Source organism: Oncorhynchus mykiss, chromosome 17 (genome assembly GCF_057628025.1).
Source record: "Oncorhynchus mykiss isolate SJ-2025 chromosome 17, ASM5762802v1, whole genome shotgun sequence".
In the NCBI taxonomy this organism is placed as follows: Eukaryota; Metazoa; Chordata; class Actinopteri; order Salmoniformes; family Salmonidae; genus Oncorhynchus; species Oncorhynchus mykiss.
Window position 1 is genome coordinate 77052017 of NC_143038.1, and position 9420 is coordinate 77061436.

The following is a 9420-nucleotide window of genomic DNA, read 5'->3' on the forward strand; positions in this document are numbered from 1 at the left end:
TATCCCCCTTTACAACTGCCTAGGTATCCCCCTTTCCAACTGACTAGGTATCCCCCTTTCCAACTGACTAGGTATTCACCTTTCCAACTTACTAGGTATCCCCCTTCCCTCTTTCCAACTGACTAGGTATCCCCATTCCGTCTTTCCAACTGACTAGGTATCCCCCTTCCCCCTTTCCAACTGACTAGGTATCCCCATTTCACCTTTCCAAATGACTAGGTATCCCCCTTTACAACTGACTAGGTATCCCACTTTGCCTTTACAACTGACTAGGTATCCCCCTTTACAAATGACTAGGTATCCCCCTTTACAACTGACTAGGTATCCCACTTTCCCTTTACAACTGACTAGGCACCACCCTTTACAGCTGACTAGGTATCCCACTTTACAACTGACTAGGTATCCCTTTACAACTGACTAGGTATCCACCTTTACAACTGACTAGGTATCCCCCTTTACAACTGACTAGGTATCCCCCTTTACAACTGAATAGGTATCCCCCTTTCCCAACTGACTAGGTATCCCCCTTTACAACTGACTAGGTATCCCATTACAACTGACTAGGTATCCCCCTTTACAACTGACTAGGTATCCCCCTTTACAACTGACTAGGTATCCCCCTTTACAACAGACTAGGTATCCCCTTTACAACGGACTAGGTATCCCCCTTTACAACTGACTAGGTATCGCCCTTTACAACTGACTAGGTATCCCCCTTTACAACTGACTAGGTATCCCTTTACAACAGACTAGGTATCCCTTTACAACAGACTAGGTATACCATATTACAACTGACTACGTATCCCCCTTTACAAAGGACTAGGTATCCCCCTTTACAACAGACTAGGTATCCCTTTACAACTGACTAGGTATCCCCATTCCCCCTTTCCAACTGACTAGGTATCCCTCTTCCCCCTTTCCAACTGACTAGGTATCCCCCTTTCCGAACTGACTAGGTATCCCCATTTCCCAACTGACTAGGTATCCCCCTTTCCAACTGACTAGGTATCCCCCTTTCCAACTGACTAGGTATCCCACTTTACAACTGACTAGGTATCCCACTTTACAACTGACTAGGTATCCCCCTTTACAACTGACTAGGTATCCCCTTTTACAACTGACTAGGTATCCCCCTTTACAAATGACTAGGTATCCACCTTTCCAACTTACTAGGTATCCCTTTACAACTGACTAGGTATCCCCTTTTCCAACTGACTAGGTATCCCCCTTTCCAACTGACTAGGTATCCCCCTTTCCAACTGACTAGGTATCCACCTTTCCAACTTACTAGGTATCCCTTTACAACTGACTAGGTATCCCACTTTACAACTGACTAGGTATCCCACTTTACAACTGACTAGGTATCCCACTTTACAACTTGCTAGGTATCCCCCTTTCCAACTGACTAGGTATCCACCTTTACAACTTACTAGGTATCCCCCTTTACAACTGACTAGGTATCCACCTTTCCAACTGACTAGGTATCCCCTTTTCCAACTGACTAGGTATCCCCCTTTCCAACTGACTAGGTATCCACCTTTCCAACTTACCAGGTATCCCTTTACAACTGACTAGGTATCCCACTTTCCAACTGACTAGGTATCCCCCTTTCCAACTGACTAGGTATCCCCCTTTCCAACTGACTAGGTATCCCTCTTTACAACTGACTAGGTATCCCCCTTTCCCAACTGACTAGGTATCCCCCTTTACAACTTACTAGGTATCCCCCTTTCCCAACTGACTAGGTATCCCCCTTTCCAACTGACTAGGTATCCCCCTTTCCAAATGACTAGGTATCCCCCTTTCCAACTGACTAGGTATCCTCCTTTCCCAACTGGCTAGGTATCCCCCTTTCCAACTGACTAGGTATCCCCCTTTCCAACTAACTAGGTATCCACCTTTCCAACTGACTAGGTATCCCTTTACAACTGACTAGGTATCCCACTTTACAACTGACTAGGTATCCCACTTTACAACTGACTAGGTATCCCCCTTTCCAACTGACTAGGTATTCACCTTTCCAACTTACTAGGTATCCCCCTTCCCTCTTTCCAACTGACTAGGTATCCCCATTCCGTCTTTCCAACTGACTAGGTATCCCCCTTCCCCCTTTCCAACTGACTAGGTATCCCCATTTCACCTTTCCAAATGACTAGGTATCCCCCTTTACAACTGACTAGGTATCCCACTTTGCCTTTACAACTGACTAGGTATCCCCCTTTACAACTGACTAGGTATCCCACTTTCCCTTTACAACTGACTAGGCACCACCCTTTACAGCTGACTAGGTATCCCACTTTACAACTGACTAGGTATCCCTTTACAACTGACTAGGTATCCACCTTTACAACTGACTAGGTATCCCACTTTACAACTGACTAACTGACTAGGTATCCCACTTTACAACTGACTAGGTATCCCCCTTTCCAAATGACTAGGTATCCCCCTTTACAACTGACTAGTTATCCCCCTTTCCCAACTGACTAGGTATCCCACTTTACAACTGACTAGGTATCCCTTTACAACTGACTAGGTATCCACCTTTACAACTGACCAGGTGTCCCACTTTACAACTGACTAGGTATCCCACTTTACAACTGACTAGGTATCCCACTTTACAACTGACTAGGTATCCCCCTTTACAACTGACTAGGTATCCCTTTACAACTGACTAGGTATCCCCTTTTACAACTGACTAGGTATCCCCCTTTACAAAGGACTAGGTGTCCCCCTTTACAACAGACTAGGTATCCCTTTACAACTGACTAGGTATCCCCATTCACCCTTTTCAACTGACTAGGTATCCCCCTTCCCCCTTTCCAACTGACTAGGTATCCCCCTTTCCCAACTGACTAGATATCCCTCTTTCCAACTGACTAGGTATCCCCATTCCGTCTTTCCAACTGACTAGTTATCCCCCTTCCCCATTTCCAACTGACTAGGTATCCCCATTTCACCTTTCCAAATGACTAGGTATCCCCCTTTACAACTGACTAGGTATCCACCTTTCCAACTGACTAGGTATCCCTCTTTACAACTGACTAGGTATCCCACTTTACCTCTGACTAGGTATCCCCCTTTACAAATGACTAGGTATCCCCCTTTACAACTGACTAGGTATCCCCCTTTACAACTGACTAGGTATTCCCCTTTACAACTGACTAGGTATCCCTTTACAACTGACTAGGTATCCCACTTTACAACTGACTAGGTATCCCCCTTTACAACTGACTAGGTATCCCCCTTTACAACTGAATAGGTATCCCCCTTTCCCAACTGACTAGGTATCCCCCTTTACAACCGACTAGGTATCCCATTACAACGGACTAGGTATCCCCCTTTACAACTGACTAGGTATCCCCCTTTACAACTGACTAGGTATCCCCCTTTACAACTGACTAGGTATCCCCCTTTACAACTGACTAGGTATCCCTTTACAACAGACTAGGTATCCCTTTACAACAGACTAGGTATACCATATTACAACTGACTACGTATCCCCCTTTACAAAGGACTAGGTATCCCCCTTTACAACAGACTAGGTATCCCTTTACAACTGACTAGGTATCCCCATTCCCCCTTTCCAACTGACTAGGTATCCCTCTTCCCCCTTTCCAACTGACTAGGTATCCCCCTTTCCGAACTGACTAGGTATCCCCATTTCCCAACTGACTAGGTATCCCCCTTTACAACTGACTAGGTATCCCCCTTTCCAACTGACTAGGTATCCCCCTTCCCCCTTTCCAACTGACTAGGTATCCCCCTTTCCCAACTGACTAGATATCCCTCTTTCCAACTGACTAGGTATCCCCATTCCGTCTTTCCAACTGACTAGTTATCCCCCTTCCCCATTTCCAACTGACTAGGTATCCCCATTTCACCTTTCCAAATGACTAGGTATCCCCCTTTACAACTGACTAGGTATCCCCCTTTCCAACTGACTAGGTATCCCTCTTTACAACTGACTAGGTATCCCACTTTACCTCTGACTAGGTATCCCCCTTTACAACTGACTAGGTATCCCCCTTTGCAACTGACTAGGTATCCACCTTTACAACTGACTAGGTATCCCACTTTCCCTTTACAACTGACTAGGTATCACCCTTTACAACTGACTAGGTATCCCCCTTTACAACTGACTAGGTATCCCACTTTACAACTGACTAGGTATCCCTTTACAACTGACTAGGTATCCCCCTTTCCAACTGACTAGGTATCCCACTTTACAACTGACTAGGTATCCCCTCCCCTTTACAACTGACTAGGTATCCCCTTTTACAACTGACTAGGTATCCCCCTTTACAACTGACTAGGTATCCCACTTTACAACTGACTAGGTATCCCTTTACAACTGACTAGGTATCCCCCTTTCCAACTGACTAGGTATCCCACTTTACAACTGACTAGGTATCCCCTCCCCTTTACAACTGACTAGGTATCCCCTTTTACAACTGACTAGGTATCCCCCTTTCCAACTGACTAGGTATCCCCCTTTACAACTGACTAGGTATCCCACTTTACAACTGACTAGGTATCCCCCTTTACAACTGACTAGGTATCCCCCTTTACAACTGACTAGGTATCCCATTTTACAACTGACTAGGTATCCCTTTGCAACGGACTAGGTATCCCCCTTTACAACTGACTAGGTATCCCCCTTTACAACTGACTAGGTATCCCACTTTACCTCTGACTAGGTATCCCCCTTTACAACTGACTAGGTATCCCCCTTTGCAACTGACTAGGTATCCACCTTTACAACTGACTAGGTATCCCACTTTCCCTTTACAACTGACTAGGTATCACCCTTTACAACTGACTAGGTATCCCCCTTTACAACTGACTAGGTATCCCACTTTCCCTTTACAACTGACTAGGTATCCCACTTTACAACTGACTAGGTATCCCTTTACAACTGACTAGGTATCCCCCTTTCCAACTGACTAGGTATCCCACTTTACAACTGACTAGGTATCCCCTTTTACAACTGACTAGGTATCCCCCTTTACAACTGACTAGGTATCCCATTTTACAACTGACTAGGTATCCCTTTGCAACGGACTAGGTATCCCCCTTTACAACTGACTAGGTATCCCCCTTTACAACTGACTAGGTATCCCCCTTTACAACTGACTAGGTATCCCCCTTTACAACTGACTAGGTATCCCTTTACAACTGACTAGGTATCCCCTTTTACAACTGACTAGGTATCCCCCTTTACAACAGACTAGGTATCCCATTTTCCCTTTCTTCCACTATATAATCTCTGTTTATGTCCAAATTGCATTCTGGTCTGCTCTGTTTTTGGATTTCATTCCAATGTGTCACGTTTTCTATGTCTCTCTTTCTTTCTTTCGCTTTCTTTGTGTCTTTGTCTTTCACCATCCCTCTCCTCTGGCTCCTAACTGAATTGCTTTGCAATTAGATACTTGGGTAACAGTTGCTAGCCAGGTTAAACTCGTTTAGATATTGTTACATGTCATGGGAGGAAAACATCAGAGTCCAAATGAGGCAACCAGAAGAGGAATAATGTTTACAGGTAGCAGTGTCCGTTGTCAGGTCATTAGGCCTAGTAATAATATGACTAATAAACGTTTATTTAAACCATACACATCACACTCACATTACATCAAACCACCTCTATTTCACATCGGGTATTTCTACAAAGACATAGTTCCTTTTTTCGTTGTTTTAAAGAGATGTTGAAGCAACCTTGAAACTGTAACCTTACACAATGTTAGCCATCAGAGACGCAGGAAGTTAAGCCAACTCCTGGTTTGACACTGTGGTGCCCTAAACCAGCACGTTTCAGATATCCAGTATTTGAATTGAGCCTGGTGAGTTTCCCTGCATTTCAACACTGTGTTCTCTCAACATTTAAACATCCCAATTCAGCTTCTTATCTACTCAAATGGTTGTATTGTTAATAGCCTTGTTAATTCAGTCCAGTGCTTGTGTTATGTTTGTGAGCCAGGTCATGGAGGACAGAGGTCGTGGAGGACAGACAGACAGGTTGTGGAGGACAGAGATATAGGTAGCGGAGGACAGAGAGACAGGTAGCGGAGGACAGAGAGACAGGTAGTGGAGGACAGACAGACAGGTAGCGGAGGACAGACAGACAGGTAGCGGAGGACAGAGAGACAGGTAGCAGAGGACAGAGAGACAGGTAGCGGAGGACAGAGAGACAGGTAGTGGAGGACAGACAGACAGGTCGTGGAGGACAGACAGACAGGTAGCGGAGGACAGAGAGACAGGTAGTGGAGGACAGACAGACAGGTCGTGGAGGACAGACAGACAGGTCGTGGAGGACAGACAGACAGGTCGTGGAGGACAGACAGACAAGTCGTGGAGGACAGAGAGACAGGTAGTGGAGGACAGAGAGACAGGTAGCGGAGGACAGACAGACAGGTTGTGGAGGACAGACAGACAGGTCGTGGAGGACAGAGAGACAGGTAGCGGAGGACAGAGAGACAGGTAGTGGAGGACAGACAGACGGGTCGTGGAGGACAGAGAGACAGGTAGCGGAGGACAGAGAGACAGGTCGTGGAGGACAGACAGACAGGTCGTGGAGGACAGACAGACAGGTAGCGGAGGACAGAGAGACAGGTAGCGGAGGACAGAGAGACAGGTAGTGGAGGACAGACAGACAGGTCGTGGAGGACAGAGAGACAGGTAGCGGAGGACAGAGAGACAGGTAGTGGAGGACAGACAGACAGGTAGCGGAGGACAGACAGACAGGTAGCGGAGGACAGAGAGACAGGTAGCGGAGGACAGAGAGACAGGTAGTGGAGGACAGACAGACAGGTCGTGGAGGACAGACAGACAAGTCGTGGAGGACAGAGAGACAGGTAGCGGAGGACAGAGAGACAGGTAGCGGAGGACAGACAGACAGGTCGTGGAGGACAGACAGACAGGTCGTGGAGGACAGAGAGACAGGTAGCGGAGGACAGAGAGACAGGTAGTGGAGGACAGACAGACAGGTCGTGGAGGACAGACAGACAAGTCGTGGAGGACAGAGAGACAGGTAGCGGAGGACAGAGAGACAGGTAGCGGAGGACAGACAGACAGGTCGTGGAGGACAGACAGACAGGTCGTGGAGGACAGAGAGACAGGTAGCGGAGGACAGAGAGACAGGTAGCGGAGGACAGAGAGACAGGTAGTGGAGGACAGAGAGACAGGTAACGGAGGACAGAGAGACAGGTAGTGGAGGACAGACAGACAGGTAGCGGAGGACAGAGAGACAGGTCGTGGAGGACAGAGAGACAGGTAGCGGAGGACAGAGAGACAGGTAGTGGAGGACAGAGAGACAGGTCATGGAGGACAGACAGACAGGTCGTGGAGGACAGAGAGACAGGTAGCGGAGGACAGAGAGACAGGTCGTGGAGGACAGACAGACGGGTAGTGGATCCCTTTCAGAGACAGCAGAGCTGCCAAGCCAGGCAGCATTTCTGTTATTATGAACACACTCCACCAATGGCTGTGTTTTGATACACAGTTCATTAAGAAGCTGCCCTACATTTCAGCCTGAGAACTGTTTTTTTATGGTGTGATATTGCTGTTGTGTAAAGGTGTTGATTCTGGCCCACAATGTTTTCACTTTGAATCTGGGTCATCTTATATATCAGGGCTTGGCAGGATGGCCCAGTGGTTAACACGTTGGACTAGTAACCGGTAGGTTGCTGGATCAAATCCCGGAGCTGACAAGGTAAAAATCTGTTGTTCTGCTCCTGAACAAGGCAGTTACCCTACTGTTCCCCAGTAGGCTGTCATTGTAAATAAGAATTTGTTCTTAACTGACATGCCTAGTTAAATGAAGGTCTGTGTCAATTACATATATTCTGGGCTTCATTAGCATTGAGTAAACTCTCTCCCTAGAAACAGGCTTCTTGGTCAGTATCACCAATATAGAACATGGTGGAAAACCTAGTCAGGGCTGTGTCTCCTGTACTTCAGTTATATACTGTCAGAATAAGGCCTTGGTAATTGCTGTGTCTCCTGTTCTTCAGCTATATACTGTCAGAATAAGGCCTTGGTAATTGCCTACTCCCCAGGGCTGTGTCTCCTGTTCTTCAGCTATATACTGTCAGAATAAGGCCTTGGTAATTGCCTACTCCCCAGGGCTGTGTCTCCTGTTCTTCAGCTATATACTGTCAGAATAAGGCATTGGTAATTGCCTACTCCCCAGGGCTGTGTCTCCTGTTCTTCAGCTATATACTGTCAGAATAAGGCATTGGTAATTGCCTACTCCCCAGGGCTGTGTCTCCTGTTCTTCAGCTATATACTGTCAGAATAAGGCCTTGGTAATTGCCTACTCCCCAGGGCTGTGTCTCCTGTTCTTCAGCTATATACTGTCAGAATAAGGCCTTGGTAATTGTCTACGCCCCAGAGTCAGGGCTGTGTCTCCTGTTCTTCAGCTATAAACTGTCAGAATAAGGCCCTGGTAATTGCCTACTCCCCAGAGACAGAGCTGTGTCTCTCCTTGTTCAGTGTATAGGCCTGCATGCGGTAAGGGTCTGGATGGACTCGCTGGTGTTCGCTGGGCGCGGCCTTCCTCCCCTTTAAGGGTCTGGATGGACTCGCTGGTGTTTCCTCCGGAGGGCGCGGCCCTCCTCCCCTTTAAGGGTCTGGATGGACTCACAGGCGCCCGCCAGCAGCATGGGGGGCAGAGACGTGGTGAATATGAAGCCTGCAGCGTAACTACGCACCGTGTCCACCAGAGCGGCGGTACTGGCGATGTAACCTCCAACACAGCCAAACGCCTTGCCTGGAAGAAAATAGCAATAACACTAATTAGGACAAAATAACGAATTAAACACTCTTTTGGGGGGGGGGGGCGTTATTGGATGTTAAAGGAGACTTTCTGTCACGCCCCGACCATAGAGAGCCCTCTGGGTTCTCTATGGTGTTTTAGGTCAGGGGGGGTCGTGACTGGGGGGGGTTTCTAGGTATTGTATTTCTATTTTGGTGTGTGTGTGTGTATGGTTCCCAATTAGAGACAGCTGAATGTCGTGACCTCTAATTGGGGATCATGCTTAGTGTGTCTTTTTTCCCACCTGCTATGTGGGATATTGTTGCGTATTAGTGCCTATGTGTGCTACGTGTTTCAGGATCGTTACGTCTTTGTTGTTTTGGAAGTTTCACCTTCATTAAAATGTGGAACTCTACTCAGGCTGCGCCTCGGTCCAATTATTCATACGACAGTCGTGACAGACTATCCCACATAAACAGGACCAAGCAGCGTGCCCAAGAGGTGAAGGAGAGTTGGTCATGGGAAGAGAAACTAGGTGGATGCGAGACCCTTCCTTGGCGGGATTCACCGAGGAGTAAAGGAGGACAGCGACAACGCCGGGATCCACGGTCACAAGGGGTGGTCGGGCCGAGCCGAGGAGAGCCAGAGACCGTCTGGGAGTCGATGGAGCA